Source organism: Pteronotus mesoamericanus, unplaced genomic scaffold (assembly GCF_021234165.1).
Source record: "Pteronotus mesoamericanus isolate MK-2021 breed Mesoamerican mustached bat unplaced genomic scaffold, CSHL_Meso_final scaffold_705, whole genome shotgun sequence".
NCBI classification, from domain to species: Eukaryota; Metazoa; Chordata; class Mammalia; order Chiroptera; family Mormoopidae; genus Pteronotus; species Pteronotus mesoamericanus.
Genome location: NW_026555326.1, coordinates 6,133,423 through 6,154,584, shown reverse-complemented (window position 1 = coordinate 6,154,584; position 21,162 = coordinate 6,133,423). Strand labels below are relative to the sequence as shown.

Here is a 21,162-nt window from a genome sequence, read left to right as displayed (position 1 = left end):
TGCCCGTGTGAGATGTTAGTCACCCAGCCAGGGATGGCACTTGGATCTCCTGTCTCTCAGGCCCTGGTTTCTTCCAACCAACTCAAGTACGGGACAAGGCCTGACCCTCTGAGGGCTGAGGCCACCTCCCATTTTTAAAAGCCACTCTTCCCCCAGCAGGTGTCACAACCTCTCATATATCCCCAATTGGGATCCAACAACTATTCAACAAACGTTCCTGGAGAGTCTACCACAGGCAGGTCTCCCTCAGAAGACAAATTTCTGCCCCCAAGAAGTCACAGTCTGATGGTGGAGCACACACAGGACAAGCTCTTGATACACTGGGGCTTCGGCGTTATTTCCTCCTGAGTGCTTGGCACGTAGTAGGCGCTCAGCGAACGGAAACGGACGCAGCCGGTCGCAGAGAGGCTGTGGGTTGGTGAAAATAGAAAGATGGGTCCTTTTCCGGTCCAGGACCTGCGAACCGTACCCGAGGCGCCGGGCGGGGCCGCGCTGGAGCATCCCTCCCTCCTCCGGCTGCGTCCGGGTCCCCGCTCAAATCGCGAAGGGAGTGGCGCGGGGGCGCGCACGCAAGGTGCTGGGGGCGCGCCGCTGCTCGGGAACGCGCGCCGGCTGGTCTCTGCCCTAATGCGGCGGCTGGCGGCGAGAGGCGCTGCAGGGGACGCCGTGGTAGTGGCCGCGCCGGCAGCCGACAGCACGGACTGCGCCCAGGGTCGGAGCCGAGCCCTTGGAGGTAGGTGAGCTCGGACTCTGGAAAGATAGAGGTGGTGGCATTAGGGGATCATGGAAGCCTAGTTAGCGACTACCCTCTTTTTCCCGCCCTCCCCTTTCCGTCCCCGGACCTGTCCCCATCCCCCCTCCGTCCACGTCCCGACCTTTCTCTCCACACCGTCACCTGCTCTGAATCCATTCTGTTCTGTGCATGTGTGCGCCCCATTCCCATCCAGCTCCCGACCCCCCTACACACCCCACACCCTTTCTATCTCATTGGCTGCATCCCTTCCCCCTTCCCTCACCCTCACCCTCTTTCCCCTTTCCTTCTGCCCCTGAATCCACGAGCCCTGCCCCGATACCTCCGTTTACTTCCACATCCACTTTGTATCACCCATCCCTTCTATTTTTCCTACCCTGCACATCATCAGCCCCCTCCCTGCCCTCCCCTGCTCTCCTCCCGACCTCATCCCCCCCGCCGCCGCCCCCCCCCGCGGTCACTCTGTGCCTGTCTCTCCATCAGCTCCCTCACTGTCCTCTCCAGGTCCCTCCTGCACACCCTGTCCCGTCCCAGCTCCTTCCCAGATGCCTCAGAGTCCCTCTCAAGAACCCCATCTTCCCCGCCTTGGCTGTTATCTGGCCTGCCCTCCATCACCTGCCCCACCTGCCCTTCCTGGTGAGGCCAGTAGCCACGGGGCTTGTACTGAGCACCTCCGGCCCTGCAGGCCGCCGCCGCCGGTACTCGCTGTTGCCGCTTATAACCGCTTTCTACGTGTTTGATCCTGTTCATGGTTTGGGGGCACAGGGTGCTTGGGGTTGGTAGGCCTCCCTTCTGTTCCTCTTCCCTTAGCTGTTGAGTTTTGTTTCCTAGAGGGACTGGGGGAGGGGGTGCTAAGCTGGGGAAGCTGGGATGGGGAAGAGCTGGGGTCTGAGGGATGGCTGAGTGACCTCTTCCCGGTGTTGTTTCAAGCCCTGGGGTGCAGAGGCCTGGATAAGGAGCCCTGCTGGAGGTCTGGAGAATTTTGGATTTTAGAAAGGATTCTTCCTCAGCTTCCAAGTCAGCACTTTGGCATTAAGAGCTGTCGCGAGTGTGGCCAATGGGCTGGGCTGAGAGTGGGCAGATGCTGAATCACCTAGACTCTGGTCCCCACGGCAGCCCCTCTCCTGCCGGGCCCGAGCCAGGTTCGGGCCCTGATTCCTTCTGGGTGTGTGGCAGGGGCGTGTGTGTGTGTGTGTTTGCAGAGATGCCTTCTCCCTCAGACTGGAGGAGCGGATGACAGGGCCTCTTTTCTGCCTGTCCGTCTCCCTGGGATGCGGGCCTGGTGTCTTCTCTGCCCGTGGAACTGTAGTGAGCCCTGCTGGGCCTTAATCAAATCTCCAGGAAGGGCAGACTTGCAGGGCAGGAGTGGAATTGTCTGAATGAGGCCAGAGACTGGCAAGTTCGGAACCCACCAAACTTGAGACTTAAGTGAGAGAAGCCCAGGGAAACTATGTGTGGAAAGAGGGCTCCCCTGGGGAGAGGGACCATACCACTGTGGGAGTGAGGGGCAGGAAGAAGAAGGAGGGTGGAAACCTGTCCTCCCCCTGGTCTGGGGACGAGTGGATCTGGTGGAATTGCTTTGCGGGAAGAATTGAAGGAGATGAGTTGGAGGTGGGGGGTCTGCTACACATCTAGTGCTTCCTACCTTTTGTTTTGACTGAGCTGGCACTTCTGAGAGAGTCATTTCTCCCTCTTGTCTTTGAATTCAGCTGAAGGGTGTGTGTGTGTGAGTGTGTGTGCAGAGAGAGAGAGATGGAATGAGAATAACACAAATGAGGAAAGGGGCACTTACAGCCATCCCCACAAATTGTCTTGGCCCCGTGAAATAGCCCAATTCCTGTTTTAAGGACCTTAGTTAAAACCCTGAGGCTTAAATTGGAGGTTAAGATCAAATTGCTGTCCCTTCTCCGCAAGGCTCCCTCACTTCACAAATCTGAGTGGTCGGACTCCCGCTCAAGTGCCGCAACTCCAAACGGGACTCAGGCCGTGCCTGGTGAGGGGGTCATTCGGCTGGGGGACCAGCTGCCCTCTGCTTTGTTGCCCTTCTGCACCCCTCCCATCTGAATGGGGGTGGGGCAGGAAGCTTCCCCTGGCATTTCCTGGTCCAGGAGGAGGCATCACCTGGAGCCATCCTCGGGAGCTGATTGGATTAAGGTTCTGCCAGTGAAATGCAGATTGGGGCTCAGGTTAAGTGGGGGATTCTGATAACAATGTACACATTTCCTAGTTTTGTGAGATGACTCTCCACCCACATGCTTTGTTTGGCCTCAGGAAGGCTACGCGGAGACACACGGAAGCACACTAGAGGAGCCGGCTCTCCAGAGAGCTCCCTGTGGGCCCACAGGCTGGCTCGCAGGGCTGGCTCTTTCAGGGACACACCGAAGAGATGGTTGATATCTGGGGGGTGGGTTCTGGCTTTGGCTATCGGAGGGGGAGGAGGCACAGAATAGGGTCCAGCTCCTGCAGTGTCGGAGGGGCAGGCTTCCAAGGCTCCCGTCGCCCTGGGGTGGCGGCTTGTTTCCTTCCCCTGTCACCTCCCTCTTCTAAGACCATCCGAGAGCCAGGGCGGGAGGATCATCACTTAGTCTTTAGAAACAGAAATTCTTAGAAAAGCAGAAGGGGAGAGGCAGAGAAACCCAGTCCTCTGTCTGTTTGGCCTCTGGGAGGAGGGGAGAAGGAAGAGAGAGGAACTTTAAGCTGGTTACATACTTATTCCTTTAACAAATACTAATTAAACCCTACAGTGTCTGCTCTGCTGGGTGCTGGGATCCTAGAGGCAAAAAAGCTAGACGGGGTTTGATCTCTCAGAGCTCCCGGTGTAATGGAAAAGAGAGATAAGTAATCAGACAAGTAACTTAGATAAGCCCGAGTGAGAATATCCGGACAGGGGCGGACAGCCCCCTCTTCCCCACAGCTGAGAGGAGGGCTGGGTTCCCTGAGTGGTAGGGTCAGAGCTGGCTCTGAAGTGGACTGTGAGGAAAAGGGTGGGGGAGGAGGTGAGATGAGAGATGTTAGGGGGAAGAAAGGGGGTGTTCTTTGTGTAGCTGCATCCTCCTGGGGGATGCCTCAGCCTGAAGGGAGCACCCATAGGGGACTCTGGGACAAGACCGAGGCTATTCCATTCACCCATTCCTATTTTCTAAGCGTTTGTATGAGGGGCAGAGTGTGGTCAGGGTATGCTTAGCATGTCAGTGAGTCAGAGGAAAGAGGCCCAGTGTCTGCCTTCGGGAAGCTCCTGTCTGATGGGGAAATAGCAAGTCATGCACAGGTAGGTGCTCAGAAACAAGGTGAATGGGAGTATCGCGAGCTCTGATGTGGGTGGAAGGGTCTTGGAGTTCTGGGGAGGTCAGAGTCAGGTGCGAGTCATCAGGGAAGTCCAGGTGGGTTAATGGTGAGCAGAGGTGATCCTTGGAAGGCATACGCTTGAGCAGAGGTCACCACGGACACCCCTAGCTGAACTGCGAAAGAGCCTGAAGGCAGAGACCCCCAGCCTCATCTTCTGAGGACCCCTCCTCTTCTCCACACTCCCAATACAGTACATTTCATTCGTGTGTCCTGAACCTTTGGGTATATCCCAGGAACTGTGCTAGGTGCTGGGCATATAAGTCAAGCAGGAGATACAGAAATGATAAATTAAATCAGCACAAGATAACAGATATGATGCAGAGTACAAAATAGCAGAGGTCAGATGGGCTCCTGTCATTGGAGAAGCCTGGCTGAGAGGTCACAGTGGACAGTAGGACCTAGAGTGATCGCACCAGACTCTTTGGATAAACCCCAGCTTTGACTAGAGCAGGTTGATGTTAAAGTTTTGAGCATTTACTCAAAATGCCCAGTTAGGGCTGAAGCCCAGCTGCAAGGGTAGATACCAGATGCTTATGGCCTGGTCCTCGTGGCCACTGGGTATGGCTCTGGGAGCCAGGATGCTCGAGTAGGCACTTCTGCGGCTTTTCTGACTGGGGGCATTGGTCAGATTGTGCCAGCCAGCTAGAGAAGTCTTCAGCCATGCTCCTTTTATTATGTCTTGGGGGCAAGCCAGGAAAAATAGTTATCATTATAGAGTGCTTATTGTTGTATATGCTAGACACCCTACTCTGTGCCTTATATATATATCATCTCATTTAATTTTCATAGGGGTTAACCCTACATGAAGAGCTACTGTTAGGATACTGGTTTTGCAGATAAAGAAACAGAGCCAGAGAGGATGTTATTTGTTTAAGACTGTAGAACAGATGAGTTACAAAGCTAGACTTCAAACCTATGTTTGTTTGGCATGGAAGCTCATCTCCTATGTATGGTACTGAACTCCCTCCCTGGTGGAAAAATAAGAACTGGGATGCTCTTTTACCTACTTGCACAAGGCTCTCTAGAATACTCTGCTAGAAGGGCTCAGTCAGCATGCATTTTAGACCTACTATGTCCTTGTGAGGGATAAAGAAATGTGGTTCATGCTTTCAGTTAGGGGAGATGAGACAGAAACATGTGAAACCCTTTGGGCATAATACAACACATCATCTAATTAAGTCTTCAGATCCTGGACAGTAAAATTTCAAAGGAAGAAACAGTCCGTCAGTGTGGCTGTTGGAGTCAGGGAGGTGACAGGGCATCAGAGACGCTGCTTACCTTTGAGGTCAGACAAACCTGCACTCAAACTTTGGCTCTCTCACTTACTAGCCGAGGAGCTGTAGTTCCCCAGCCTGTAAAATGGGGATATTAATATGAATCGTGCAGAGATACAAGAATTAAATGTGATAAGGTAGTGAAGGTCCCAGCACAGTACCCAGCTGGTAGTAAATGCTCATCAAATGCGAGCTGCTGTTCACGGAGGAGGTGGGAATGGAGCTGCGCCTTGAAGACATGGCAGAATTTTGACATGGGGGGAAGAGAAGAGTGTTCTCGATGAGAGAAACCACCAGGTGTCCAAGCAAAAATTTGATGGGTTCAGGTGCTCTGGGAAAGAACTGTCTGTTCTCCCCAGGTTCTGGGGAGGTGAGGGTCAAGGGGGAGTCATCAGAGAAGTCGGGGTGGGGGTGGTTCATGATGAGCAGGGGAGACCCTTGGGAGGAACACACGTGTGCAGAGGTCGCCACGGACACCCCTAGCTGAACTGGGAAAGAGCCTGAGGACAGAGACACCCAGCCTCATCTTCTGAGGACCCTTCAGAACATGAGAGCCTGTGTTCTACTTTCGGCCTCATCATGAACAGCTTAAATGTGTTTCTCTCTAAAATTAAAAGATTGCTGATAGCCCCCTGTCCCAGAAGCCCCTGTCTCTGGAGGTGATGCCATTGGTTAATTTCTTGTCCCATCTTTCCTCTCCCCAATGCCATGCTTGGGAAAGCTGGAGTGCCGGGGCCTGGTGGGGTCACCCCTTGGGACTGGTCTCATCCCCTCTGACTCCTGCAGCTCCCTGCCTCTGGGAAGCAGCTGTTTGAGCATCTGCTTTCTCCTCCTTCACCTGCTCCTCCTCACTCTTCCCCTGCCCGGCTGGGTCAGCCCCGCCTGAAAGGCCTCCCTGGCAGCCCCTCTTCCCAACATTATGATGCTAATCATGTTGTTAATTTTTCTGAGATGCAGAAGGAAAGCCCCAATCTGTTCTAATGAATTTAATTAGAGAGGGGCTTGAAGGGCTTCTGAACCTCTTACCAGGATCACAATACACAGAGTTAACGAGATAAACAGCCTGTGATCAGCAGCTCAGGGGTAGGAAGAGAGGATTTCCAACTAAGGCCTAGAGCTTGGTTTCCAACCTTGAGCTGGAAGAAGGCTGTGTCAGTTGTTGTTAACCTGGTGGGCGCCCTTTTGGGCTGTTTCTGCCTGTCCCACCCAGCCCATGCACTTAGTTTCATACCTAGTTCTGCCCTTGGGTGGCAGATGACCCTCTGGAGAGGGTCTTATCATTCCTATCATCATCATCACTAAGCATTTATTGAGCACCTGCTGTGTGAGTAAGGGGTACTCTCTGGAGCTATGTGGAGGCTGTGGGACCCTGTCTCCACCCTAAAGGAGGTAGAGACATATGTTCAAATATGAGAAACATTTGCTAATTTCAGAAGGTAAATACTAGAAGATTGACAGGGGATTATGTTGGGCTTGGGTGATCTGGAAAAGACTCTTGCAAGAGAAAGTACTTGAAGTGGGTCTTGAGACATGAAGAATTGAAGATTTAATCATCAGAATGGCTGGAGGAAGAGCATATGCAAAGGTAGGAATGTGCAGGGGATCTTTGAATCACAATGAATAAGTGATATGGTTTGGGTGGTGGGTGCATGTAATTCAGTAAGTGCAGGTATAAGTAAGTAGAAGTATATTCAGACGTAATCACAGAGAAACCTGGAGTCTTTACTTTTCTACCCTGGCTGTACTGGGATCTGCCTGCTTTCTTTCTTTGAGGACTTAGGATGGCCAGCTTGGTGAAGGGCCTAGGACAGGATGGTTCTGGCCTTCGTGCTGAGCTCCCTCTCCTGGATCCAGTTAAGCTACCTGGGGTGGGTGGACTGGACGCTAAGATTTGTTCTCAGATCTTGTGACTTTGTGGGATGAGAGTGAATGGATGGCAGAGCAATTCCAAGGGCCTTCCCCAGTGATGAGAATTCCCTTCTTCTTTATGGATGTCGGCCACTTTGCTTTGGCAGTAGCATTTTGTGCAAGTAATCGGCCGAATCTTCTGGTTCCAGGGTCAGTGGGTTTCTTGACTCACCTCTTTATATCGCTGAGTTATCTGGTGTGCATTGTATGCATCTGTGTGCAGGTTTGTGTGTGAAATTATTCCAACTAGACTCTGGTTCTAGCTTGATCTTTATAAGACAAAAGTTTAATTTGATCCTAATTGTGGGTAGATTCATAAGCTGAATGCTTTGAGAATAAGATTTTAAACATGAATAGGTACTATAACTATCATTTTGACAAGAAGTGTAATATTAAGCTGAAGTTTAGGTCAGTTTATCCCTGTACCTTGGAACTTGTTGGTTTATGAAACTAGCCAGAATTTTATTTTGGGTACCACCCAAGATTATGCTTTTTGTGATTTTCCCTAGTCTTCTTGGGCTTATGCATAATTAGTAATGAAGTTAATATACTTCTGTCAGGCGATCGCTGCCCTATTCATGTGTGTTTGCATGAGAGACATTGTTATAATGCCACTTTTTCTAACACCCATTGTGTGGTATTTTTCCACATGTTGGAGGTGACATGTTCTTTATGAAGGAAAATGCCTCTGAGGCCACAGGCAATTTTCCTGTGCTGACGCCTGCGAGGACCGAAACTGGATCTCTTTCTAATCATCACCCAGTGTGTGGAATGGAGGCCTTTGTGACTCACGTTGGGAGATAACCCAGGGTTTGGCTGGCCCCAGCCCTGGGCTGTGCCTCGGGTTGTTTTTACATAATGTTTGTTTCATCTGCAGTTAGTCTTTGAAAGCTTTGTTTTGAGAGAACCCTCAACTCCTCCAATGTTAGAGATGGTTAGTTCAAGGTCATTATTTTATTGATCAAGGAACAAACTCAGAAGGGTGATGTGACTTGCTTGTTGGCTGCATGGCTAGTGGTGGCAGAGCTCGTTTTTTCACACACTGGACCCCCAGGAACTTTAAAAAACTACATCTGAGCCTAGTAATTATACAAGGTGATAATGATATGTAATAAAGTTCCCTAAAGCACGATTAAACTAGAAGTGCTTTGGGATGTCAGAGAAGAGAGGAGATCAATGTAAAGTCCTTTGGGAAGATTTAGAAGAAAAACAGGGACTGGTTTGGGTCTCTAGGAATTGGCAGGATTGGAATAGGTAGTGGTAAGGAGATGGGGAGTTCTGATGGGGTGAAGGAGCATAATGAAAGGTTTGGAGGAGGGAAGTTGTGGCCAGTCATTGAATAGGCCCGGCTGGAGCCGTGGAAGCTGTGGCTGGAGCGATGGGCAGGGGCAGGACTGCAGAGACTCTAGACTGACTGAGGCCTTGCTTGGTCTTTTTCTTGGAGTTGGTGAGGAGCACTTAAAGCTTCTTAGCTGAGCTTGCTCTTGTTCTGGTTGTGGTGTTAGGAGAAGTGAATGGGAAGTCCCTTCACAGGCACTTAGTGGTGTCTGGGGATAGTTCCTTCCGAAGGAGTGTTAGGGGAAAAGGGGAGTGCTGGGACTTTCTTTTGGGCCCTGGTAGGGAGCGTGTCGCTGTCCAGGGTGCTGACCTGCCCCGTGAGTTTTCTCTCCAGTGATGCCAGACTAGAAGGTAAAGCCAGGGAACAGTTAGAACTACCCAAAGGTATCTAGAAAACAATTCTATAAAGAACAACGTTGCATGTGCACTTTCTGGTAGCAAACTGGTTCACGGAATTTGACTTCACAGTCCTTGTGATGAAAGCAAAAGTGTGGGTTGAGGGAAACGTGTGCACCTATACCTGCAAAAGAACCCAGCCTGTAGCCCTACAAGTTTTGCCTTAGAGTCTTTTTATTTACATGACAATATAAACACACTGAGTATTTCATTGTGAAAAATGCACTCCTACTCAACATTTCAGAGTACTTAAAATCTGTCCAACAAACACAGAGAGAGTAACAAAGGTTCCCAGAAGACCTTACTAATTACTTCAAATGACACATATAGATGTTCAACATTAGTGCTGTCCAGTAGAGCCTTCTGTGATGATGGAAATGTTCTGTATCTGTGCTGTCTTAACACGGTAGCACTAGCCACATGTGGCTACGGAGCACTTGCAATGTACCTAATGTGACCAAGAATTTAAATTTAATTTAAATAGCCATGTGCGGCTAGGGGGTACTGTATTATACCACAAACATTTACAGTCAGAATATTGACCATTGTCATTTACCTTTGCTTTTTGGCCCCTTATGCCTAAAACTCAGTGATGTAGAGTAAAGGGGACTTTTGAATGGGGGTGAGTTTGAGCATTGTTGGAGAGAGCTCCATGCTTATTCTGAACTGAAAATCTGCTTGTGGCTGTGAGTTTTGCTGTGATTTTGTTTTTTTATCATCACAGTGAAAACAACCATCCATGATGCACTGCAGTTTTCTTTTCAAAGGCAGAGAGCAGGCTCCTTGAATTCTGACTGGGGTACCAGGACTTGATCCAAGACATTTTGGAGCCTTGAATGGGCAAGAAATGCTGTGTGTATGGCCCAGAAAATGTGGCTCTGGGGTGAAGTGGCGTACAGACGATGTTCTGTTGTGTTGGGTGGATATCCAGTCTGGTCTTGATACATTTCCCATTCTAACTCTAGACATCTTTATGCCTCTTAACTTGGTATAGTGGACATGGCCCAGGATGGGGATACGTATGGGTGAGTAGTAGAGGTACTGGGGAGAGGGGAGGAGGAATGCTTTAAAATGCAAATCAATAAATAAGTAATAATAACCTGTCAAGAGACTGGAGCAAAAAACATCCATTGTGTTGGCACATGCCAGTGCCCCTAGGCCTGCTATTCTTATCATAAACATGCTTGATTTCCTTAGATCTCTGGTTGCGGCTTGCCATGTATAAATCTGATTTCCTAAACCAGAGTGCATGCTTTTTGAAGCCATGTCTTACAGTTTTCTTGTTTCCTCCTGTAGAATCTCAATGTGCTGATAATAATCCTTAATAAACACCTGCTTGTGAGTAGCTCTTTGTTAGCCTGGAGCTATGTATGGCTTTGACTCCTGGAAAGCGTGTGCACGTGAATACAAATAACATTTATTGAACCCCTGCTGGGTGTCAGTCTCCTTACTTGGTGCTGCGGACAGTGACAAAGGAGGAGCCAAGGATGCTTGCTCTCAGTCTAATGGGAGAGCCAAGGCAGGCGTGTATGAAGAATGACACACACACATTCACAACTGATAGAAACAAAGAAGTGGTAGCTGGGATACAGAGCTGGGGGTGGGGTGCAATGTGCTTGAGGGGCCAGATTATGTGTGTGTCTCTGTCTGGCCTCTCCCGAGGATTCCCTCCTTCATGAGGCTTAGCTGGTACCAGCCACCTCCGTGCCTGCAGTGACAGAGCGGCCTTTATGGTGGGTCAGGCAGCTCGCTGTCGTGCTGGGGCTGTGCTGAGGTGGTACTGTCCTGGGCTTGCCTCTTCTGTGGTGACGGGCACTCGGGGGGGAGTAAAGGGATTGTGTGGAAGGGGAAGAAACTCCTTTTACTCCTTTTCACTTAAATGGTGGCAGAGTCTAGCTCTCAGACTTCCTCCTAGTCACAGAAGGGGCTTGTTGGGACTCCAACAACTCTTGTACATGGAGCCTGTGATGCAGGCCCAGGTGTGGCTTTGGGAGAGGCAGAGAAGCAGCGTGTGGTGACCCGGGTCCCTACAGTCACCTGAGCCCCCCTGCTCTACACTCAAGGGATGAGCACTGACTGGCAGGGAGCAGGTGGGCTGCATCTTCCACCTGGGGCTGGGGAGGGACTTCTCTAGCTGGCTCTGGCTGTCCTTTTCCATCCTCCATGTGCACTGGAATCACCTGGGGTCTTGTTAAAGTGCAGATGCAGAATCAGTAGGTCCAGAAAGGGCCCGAGATTCTGCATTTCTGAAAACCTACCAGGCAACTGCCTGACAGCAGACCGCACTCTGATTGGAAGGGCCCTCCACGTGGGTTCTCAAGCTGGTGTTATGCTAGCCCTGGTATTATACAGAACCTGGGGAGATATTAAAACATTCTGATGCTGGGACTACCCTGCACCAAATAAATCACCATCTTTGAGAGTTGGGTCTCGGCACCGGCATGTCGTAAAGACCTCTGAGTGGTTCTGATATACTCCAGGCGGAGAACCACTGGCTCTCTGGATGGTTCTCCTCCTCCTTTTGATATGTTTCTCCTGGCTTTACCTTTCCTACCCCAAGACTAAAAGTGTCTGGAGGGCAGACAGTGTGTTATACCACATGGTTAGTGCTGGCCCACGGTAGTTCTCAGTCAGCATGAGCTGGTGACAGTGTGACGCCCAGGGGCTCTGTCCTGTGGATGCACCATGAGCCAAGAGGGAGCCAAGAGGGAGCCAAGAATGTGGCTGGCTTGGAACAGACCAGTTCTCTCAGAACAAGTCAGAGTGGGCTTCCTGTGCAGGGGAATCCTACGACTTTGAGGAAGTATGTATTCTGGGGTGGTTATTCCAGTGTGGGGTGGCAGAGAGGGTCCTGGATTAGGGATTGGAAGACCAGAGGGATTAGGGATCTGAAGGTAAGGTATTTAATCTTCCTTAGCTTTAATTTTTCTCAATTATAAAATGAGGATCATTTTATCTACCTAACAGGGCTATTTAAATAATGATAATAATATAAGAGAAAGGACTCTGTCAAAGCTACTAATGTACAAATAAGCAATTGTTTAAGAATTCCTTTTTAAAGTGTCAGGACTAAGTCATAGCTATTAGTCTTCTAACAGAGCCTCCCAGGTCCGTCCCACCACGTGTGCCTCTATCTACAGAACAAGAGGCGTGAGGGGGCCATTTACTGGACACCTACTGAGTATTGGAAACTGTGCTAGATGCTTGGCTTTGTCATCTCATTGGGTTGGATGTTATTCACATTACACTGAGAAAAGCGGGACTCAGAATGGGAACCAACTTGCCCAGAGTGGGACAGCTCTCAGTGGCAGAGCTGGGATGGGGCCTGATTCCCGGGTCCAACCCTGGCTCCCTACCCAACAGGCAGCTCTGGGTTCCAGCACAGGCTGATGGCTCCTTTGTCTGAGAAGCTTTCTTTGTCTGCGAGTCACTGGTATTGAAGAGTGACAGAAAAGTCTGGGTCTCATGGAAACTCCAGTCTTCCACAGGAATGTTAGGGACTCAGGGCACCAAGGCTTTCTGAGCCTTGCCGACACTGCACTGTAAAGCCTCTGTCCCCAGACAGAGCCTGGGACGCCTTCCCCATAGAAGAATCACCACCTGCTCCTACGATCCCCCTGTGCTGACAGAGGCACTGAACCCAGCTCTTATTTGTTTTGCCTTTATAGGTTTACTTTTCATTCTGGTGCTAAAAGAAAATGGGAGCATAAAATGGAAACAATCCCACGAGCCTCCCCTTGTCCAGATGTAATGTCAACAGAATAATTTTCGTTGCTTGTGCTCACATCCTAGTGGGGGACTCATCTCCTCCCACAGGGTTAGCACTGAGAGGGGGTCCCAATGTCTGCAGCCCTCCTGCCCACCTCTCCGGCTCCAGCAATGCTGCCATTGTTACAAGGGACATCTGGCAGAAGTCCGCCTGGCTAAGCTGGTTACTAAAAGAGCAGCGTGGGCTTATTTGCATGGTTCTGGTGCCCATCTATCTATGCCTGGAAGAGTTCTGTAACCCAGGACCTCATGATGTATTAGCTGACACTAACTGAGTCCATACTGGGAAGAAGTATATACAGTTCACCAGACAGGAAACTCAAGCATGACTATGAATACCTCACAGTGGGCTTCACATCCCACTTCTAGTGCTCCCATTGAGATGTGACTAACTCTGTTCCTATCTGGTCCACTTCCGTCCTCTTGCTGTGTTCTCATTTGGCGGACTTTCTCTTCCTTCCATGAGATTCTGTGCTGGGACATTGCTTTCTTGTATCAGGGCCAGTATTACAACACCCAGAACTTTCCTCAGCTTTGTTTATGAATTGTTCAAAGTTTAATTTCAAGTACAGTGTTTATTCAGTTTTCTCTGCTAAACCCCACTTTATATTTTGGCTCGTTGCCCTCTCTTTCCTTCTCTTTGAGTATCCCTAGGGTTTTCTGTTTCTGAGAACCATTTCCCTTCTCTGCTTCTGCATGGTCAGCATGGTGCTCCTCTGATAGGAATAATAACTCCCAGTTAGGCCCTGTCACCTGGAAGCCTGGCTGCTCATGACCTGTCTGTGTGACACCATTAAATACCGCATCTGACTGAAGAGGCCTGGGGTCTTAGTGCCTAATCTTTCCACTCCTACAGACCCATGGCAACTCCAGCACAGCCTATCCTGTGTATTTTAGGGATCAGCCTAGTGGGCTTTTGGACTTGGATGGCTTTGACTGGTATCACCTCCCACCCCCAAACCCCCCAGATCTCTGACGCTCTTTCCTCTATGGCTGGCTACCCTCAGCAGCAGGGCCATGAGTGGGTTGTTATGCTAAACTGACAGTTGGGGGTCTAGAAGGAGGCTGAGGTTAAAGGAGATGTAGCAAAAGACTGTGAATGCTATGTTCTGGGCCCTGCTAGAAGGTTCTGGAAGTCTAGTGCAGGAGTGGGGTCAGGAGCTGGCCCCATTCTGAGTCAGACTGGGAAAACCCTCTCCAAACACATCCTATGGTTCTCCTGTGTTCCTGAAACCTTGAAAAATAAAGAGAGAGCTTTTGGATGGCACCATGAAATGTTGCAGTTGGGACCTCTGAGAGCAAGAAAGCTTTGTTTCTCAGCAGGCTGGTGACGACATGCGGGGTCTGCCCAGATGCTGATATGTCGGGGACAGCAAAACAGGCCAAGGACCACTCACTGGTCATGAAAGATGTTCTGTTGGTTGGGTCCGTTCATTTGTCTTCAGATAATTTGCTTTCTCCCATTTCTTCCCCCCTCAGGTTTGTTTTTCTCAGTTCACGCCGTGAAGTGCATGCATTTGGTCTTGGAAATAGAAGATAGTGTCAAGCTAGGGCCTGGAATCAGACCACCTGGACCCAGATTGGCTCTCTGTCCACTAATTGTGTGATCTTTGGCAAATGACTTAAATCCTCTCTAATTTTCATTTGTAAACTGGGGAGTTCAAGCGTGCTCACCTTCATGGAGCTGTCAGGACCGAATGAGATAATGCACATGAACCCCGCTGCACAGAGCCTGGCGCACAGGAAGTGTCCCTTCGCAGTGAGCGGCTGTTACTTCCCTTCCTCATAGTAGCTTCATGCCCTACCTTATTCAGGTACACCTGGCGACTTTGGTGAACAATCATAAAATATTTTGGGGCCTCAGGGAGGAACCCAGTTATGTGATGAGTACTATGAGAATTACAGTGGACAAGAAGAAGCAATTTTTGCCCTCAGATACCTTGCACTCTAGTTGAGGAAGCATGCCAAGTATCCATGTGTGGTAAATAGAGCTAACTACACAAAGTAATAAAGGAGAAATGCAAATGGTGGTTCAGACCCCAGATCTCTTGGACTTTAGGGGGGGGGGAAGAGTCCATTTTAATCTGTGGTATCCTGGAAAGACTTCACACAGGAGACAGAACCTTGACGGATGGAGCTCTTGTTCTGAGCTCCTAGCAAGCTCATTAGGAAGGGTCTCCAAAAGGAATGGGAGGGAATTCAGCAGAAATGGACAATCCAGTTATCCTCATGCCCTAGTTTCCTAATTTCATGCTGGTCACACCCATAGGGAAAACGGATGGTGGGGAAGAAGGGATGACTTTTTTGAGGGTGCAAAAATCAACACAAGAAGGTTAGTCAACAAAACAGAGGTGGAAGTGAGATTCACATCTCAGACCCAGGAAGGAGAGTCCATTTGTCATAGTAAACAATTTTGGTCCCCTTGCTTCCCTGATCTAATCATATCCTTATCATACCCCTGGCCACACTGAGTGAATACACGAAGCTAATATACCGTATTTCATCACATAATACACACTTTTTTTGCTCAAATTTTTGAGGGAAAAATAAGGATATGCATTATACATGAGTAGTACTAATTCCCTAGCTACATAGTGTTTTAAATTCTTTTATTTATGTTTATGCATTGGAAGTATAATTCTAGAAAGCAATAACAATATCTGTATGCAAAATAATACCTTGGAATACAATAATTGGTTTTGTTTCTAAATATAAATAAATAAATAATTGAATTAAAAAAATTGAAACAAAAGATTTCATTCTTTGAAAGTTTGGGCCAAAAAAGTGGGTTCGTATTATACACGGCACAGTAGACTATCATAGCCACTGGCAAGGTGGGGAAACCAAAGCACAGAGAGTTGGGTAACCAGTTGAGGAGGCAGCATGGATCAGGATGCAGCAAAGTTGAGTATCTACCTGCTGACTCTTGACCATGGATTCCTAGTCTAGCTCCCTCCTAGGCTTCTGTGACTCAGATATCAGCTGGTGTTTGGGATAAGGCAGCCCTGGATCCCTAGGTTGGGGATAGAGAGCAGTCTACTCAATGCAGGACCCCTTCCAGTTCAAGCAGCTTTGGCCCAGAACACCATGTGACCATCACTGTACTCTCCCAGCCCTGTCAAGGTTCCAAGTCCTGGTCTCAACAGCCACGAGATTTGGTGGCCAGGCCTGGGAAGAGCCCATTGTCTTCCTGCATCACCGCTGGCTGTGTGGCTGCTGGTTAGCTTGCTTGTTCATTTTTTATTTGTTTTGTGTGGGTTGCTCTGAGCCCTATATTCAGCAGCAGCTGGGCAGCTGGCACCTGCTCAACCTTTGCCCCAGTCAGCCCTAGAATTCTCCATGGTGCTGATGGAAGACTGCTGGCTTTGTGCATGCGTGCGTGCCTGTGTGTGCATGGGTGCGTGCGAGAGACAGAGGAGGGGAGAGGAAGGTGCAAATTTCATGAAATTATAGGAGGCTTTTTGGCCAGTGGGGGCTGGTTCTGGGTTGAGAGGACTCCAGACAAATATGTGGCTTATGGAAGCCTCTGTTGTCTTCTTGCAGATGTGTGTACATGACCATGGTTAGCAGCCTGACAACCAGTGGGGAGGACAGGGGGTGTGCTGTGGTCAGGGGCTCGAGGTGTGAGTGGCCCATGGCCTCTCCCATCCCTGGTTATTGTCATAGCAACAGCAGCAACAGTAATAAGAAGAGTGAGGTTAGAACAATGGCAGCTAGCAGATACTCAGAGCCTACTGTGTGCTCGGAAATGTGCTAAGGGCTTTTAATAGATACCGTCTCACTCCACTGTCCACTTAGGATGTACTTCCAATATCCAGTTTTACAGGAAAGTGAAGCACTAGGACATGATTGTTTTTTCCTGAGGCCACTCAGCCAGTAAGCTGTACATTTGGGCTTCAACTCAGATCTTTGGATCCCAATCTGATTCCATTGGATTGAGCTCTTAACCTTCTCACCATCCTGAACGCTGAGCAGATCCTTCCTTCCTAACCATGCAGCCCGCTGTGACCCAGCCTCCCACCTGTTCCCTCCTGCTTGAGTAGGAACAGGCAAAGTCTTACTAGCTGATGGATTCCTTGGTTACAAGGAAGCCCTTAATATCTCATGAGATTCCTAGAAGTGTGAGCTTGGGGAGAGTTGGGATTTGGCCATATCAAGCCCTTCATTTGCATAGGAGAAAATAAAGCCTGGGAAAGGGTTTGCTCAGAGCTGTGCAGCAGCTTGATGGCCAAGCCGGGAGTGGAACCCCACCTCCCAGCTTGTGCCAGGGTCTCTCCCCACAGAATGTTTGTAGAGCGCCTTTGCTGCCCATTCCCATCCCCCCACTTCCACGAATGCCAGCGAGAGGCCAGAGGGCGGAAGGAGGGCCAGGCCTAATGCTCTACCACCGGGCTGTGACTTGCTGTGTGCTTGGGCAGTGGACAGTCCCAGCTGGATCTTTCCCCAAAAGTCCAGCAACTTCTTTTACCTTATGCCCCTCAGCTGCTGGTGTGCTTGCAAAGTCAGGAGGTAAAGAGGACTGAACTCCCTTCCACCACTCCTTATCCCCTTCTACCCTTTGTCTCCAGAAAATTCCACAAACCAGAAAATTCCAGTAGGTATGAGTAGCTCCTCCCTGGCCCCATGTTGGATGTGCCTCTATCTCCATTTGAAGGTGGGCCACTGTCCCTGTGAGCAGTAGGCGTGCAGAGTGAGGGGTGGTGGCAGCAGTTATCACCCCTCAGCGAGGGTGGGGGGAGGGACAGAGGACTTCAAATGCATTAGTCAGAGCTATGATGCTGATAACATGAATACGAAGACAAGGTGGAGGGCAGTGTGGGGTCTAGGGGACTCACCTCTGGCTCTGCCTTTGTCTTCCCAGTAAGCCACTGGGAGCAACGATAACTTCCCCATTCCTCAGAGGGGCATGTTGAGACCCAGAGGGGCTCAGAACCCCCACCAGGGAAGCCTGGAGGGTGCAACCCCTCCCTCTCATTCCTTCTTGGTCCAGGAACCAACACTGCCTCTTAGCAGGGGGTGGCCGTGGGTTGGACGCAATTCCCTTTTTTATTACATTTTTTTTGTAAATTATATTATGGTAAAACATACAGTAAAGTATACAAACCTATATTTCTTATTTCTTTTAAAAAATTTTTATCTATTGATTTGAGAAAGAAAGACAGAAACTTATTTTTTCATTCATTGGTTGATTCTCATATGTGCATTGACTGGGGATCGAACTCACAACATTTGTGTGTTGGGATGTCACTCTAACCACCTGAGCTACCCAGCCAGGGCTTATTTCTTAAACATTGGTTTTCTGGTGATAAAGGTAAAAGTTATGAAATTTGAGAAAAGAAAAACTACAGAACCCTCCTGAGCCTTTGGAAATACCTATTAAGATTTGATGTGTATTCAGTTCACCTTATCCTGATTTGGGAGCTGTTGCTAGAAAATGGCTTTGAGGACAGAGAGGATAAGGGTGGGGCCATGGAGGGTCTGTTGCCCCTTGTCAGCGTGTTTTGCTGCTGGTCCCAGCTACTGCCTGGCTTCTGATGTTTCCCTGCAATTTAGAAACACTATCTCTCCTGCCCCAACTGTTAAGAAGTCAAATAATCAGCGATAACACTGACAGGCCATTATTTATTGAACACTCTGCATTGTTCAAAATACAAAAGTCAGGTTTGACAGGTTGGGATGAGAGTCCTGGAGCCTGGGGGGCAGGCATGTCCCCAGGGGGACCAGTTGGCCTGGGTAAATGCAGTGTTTACATCTGAACTGGTGTCTGCTTCCAGCCTGCTCCTCAGGCCTCCCTGTGGGGCCTACGTACAAGGCTTTGAGGGCAGGAGCCATGAAGTGGGAAGATGTGGCCCCATTCTTGGGCTTGTCGGCTTCAACCATTTGTGTCTGAGACTCTCTACCTTGATTGGCTTCTGCTGGGCACCTGAAGTGCTCAGAAGGGTCCTTGGCGCTGAGACCCTTGCAGGGGCTCGCGAGTACCGTGATCATCATCTCCTTGTGCAGGCTGGGACGGAGACTGTCAGAGCTGCCAGGAGTACAATCCTGACCCTGCTAGTATTTCGTCTTTTTATTCACCCAAGGAACATTTACCAAGGACCTCCTGTGGGAAAAGAGCTCTGTGGGGTAACCAGGCAGACACGACAAAGTCTGATTGGGTGGCAGCTATTTCCCGTCTCTTCCTGTCTGACCTCTTGACCCTACCATACCCTCCAGTGAGCTCTGGAGCCAGCCCAGCACTGCCGGGTGCACAGTCAGAAGAGAGGAGTCAGTCAGGAGACTGGGCACCAGCGCTTGCTCTGCATGGACTGACCAGGTGACCTCAGCTAAATCCTTCTCTTCTGTGGCCTAAATTTCGTCATTAGAAAATTCAATGAGGCAGTGCGTGGTTGAGCAGGCCTCCTCTCCCAGCCTGTGATTCTGCAATAAAGCTCTGGGGGTTCTCAAATGGCTAACATGGCATCTGACTTCATCTGTGTCTTTTAATCAATCAGTAAATACCTTTATTCCATTTTTCCTCCTCAATAGGAAACAGATTGGTGGTCTCCTGGTGTGCAAGGCGTGAGGAGTGCGAGGAGCTGGGTGGTGTGTTATCTCCGCACTGCTGCCTGCGGGGGTGGTTTTTTCCTTGTGGTTTTAATTTGCTTTTCTTAGTCATCTATTGTTTAGTTTATCCATAGTGCATCAAGACTGGAGACAGGAAACATATGGCAGAGTTAATGAGAAACATAATAATTAAAATAATAAAACAATAATAATGCTACAAATATGCCTGAAGATCATGGTTACCAGATTGTGTTCACTTGACCAGAATTTTTATATTGCACTTCAAGATGTTTCTGTTACTCAAAACAGAAAGGGACAGTTATGTACAGGTGGGTTTTCATTCACCGGGAATAGACACTATCCACACCTAACAGAGGAGTGCGTATAAATCAATCGGAGAGCTTCTCTCTTTTAGAAATAAAATTTTAAATTTATAGAGCATCAAAGATAAGAACTTCCCACTTGAGGTCGTGAGAGCACCTTTGGACTGCTTTTATACCTTGACATTTGATCAAATTTGATAATGTAAATTTGATCCTCAGGCCCGACATGATATATAACATCCAAAAATGTGTTAACAAATCATGTTTTGTCTTATCTTGTTAATTAGCTACATTGGACAGTATGTCCCACTTGCTAAATGGGTGGAAAGGGGTAGAACTTATGCAAGTAATAACCACTATTAAAGATTGTATTATTAAAACTATACTTTCTAAACATTTTAATAAGCTGACCTAAAATAGCATACTTTTGAACTTCAAAATGTGCAAAAAAAAATGTTAACATTTCCTTGGGGTGAGGACAAGTTAGAAAAATGGGGAGCTTTAGCAATCTTTAACATTCTTTCTGGCTCTGACACACTTGGATGCTAAGATGGTTCAGGGTTAGAAACCCTGGAAGAAGAACAGGAGAGGGTAATAGTTTGGCTGGGAGGGAACCCAGGGAGCCGCCTCTGCCCCAGGTTGTTGCTGGAAGTGGTGGTTGTTGATTAGATGCGTTCTTTAAAAGTCCAGATCTCAGAACTAGAATCAGAGAGCAGCTTCCTGTCCAAATTACCCAAGCCCTTTCTAACCATTAAAATCATTGGACTGTAGAGTTGGGAGGAACATCAGACATCATTTGATTCTGTTACAAGTGCCCCCCAAATAGAAGGTGGAGTGAGAAGCCTTGTGAAGAGGGAGTTCTGTATCTTAGATGCTCAAGCAGAGGCTGGTTGACCCCAGGCCTGGGATGATGACCTGCTCCATTGGTCTCCACAGCTGGGGCCTGCGGCGGGGCCCAGAAACAAGGGCAGCCAAATGGACAGTGCTGTCTCCCCTCCTTTCCAGGAAGCTAAAGCTTGTCTTTGGTAAAGGTCAGTCTGTGGATGGGTGAGTTCCAGCCTGGGCCTGGGACTCCTGGGGGCCCTGCCGCGGCACCTGAGGCTCCCACTCGCCTCCTGGGCATGCCTCATCTGAGTGGCCGGTGTGTCTTCAGTGGCATCAGAATTTTAGTTAAGCGTTTGAAGGGGTGGGGGTGGGGGAAGCTGCAGCCTTTGAAAGAGGCACCAGTGGCCGGGCCTAGAGGAAAGGCCCTTGGGCTTGGACTCAGGACACATCTGAGGCATCACCTAGCCTAGGACATCCTCTGTCTGCATGCCGCTCCCTCCCGCCCTGGCTTGCTGCTTCTCTGACCACATTAACAGATGGGAAGCAATGCCATGGAGAGCCCAAACCCCAGATAATCCACAACCCACATTTGGTTTAGGAATGATATACTGGATGTCATTTCTATTCTGATTATCCTTCCTAATGTTTCTTTTGTTGAGGCTGAAAACGAATGCTTTTATATACTTGGAGT

At 49.1% G+C, this 21,162-nt stretch overlaps 1 protein-coding gene across 1 annotated transcript in view; it reads left to right on the top strand.

The window, feature by feature from the left end:
- The first annotated feature begins 636 nt into the window (after nucleotides 1-636).
- Nucleotides 637-21,162, top strand: part of NFASC (neurofascin) — a 181,044-nt gene continuing 160,518 nt past the window's right edge. The window contains exon 1 of the mRNA XM_054563301.1: nucleotides 637-733. The gene's annotated coding sequence lies outside the window, so the exon portion shown is untranslated. The remainder of the gene's footprint in view (nucleotides 734-21,162) is intronic.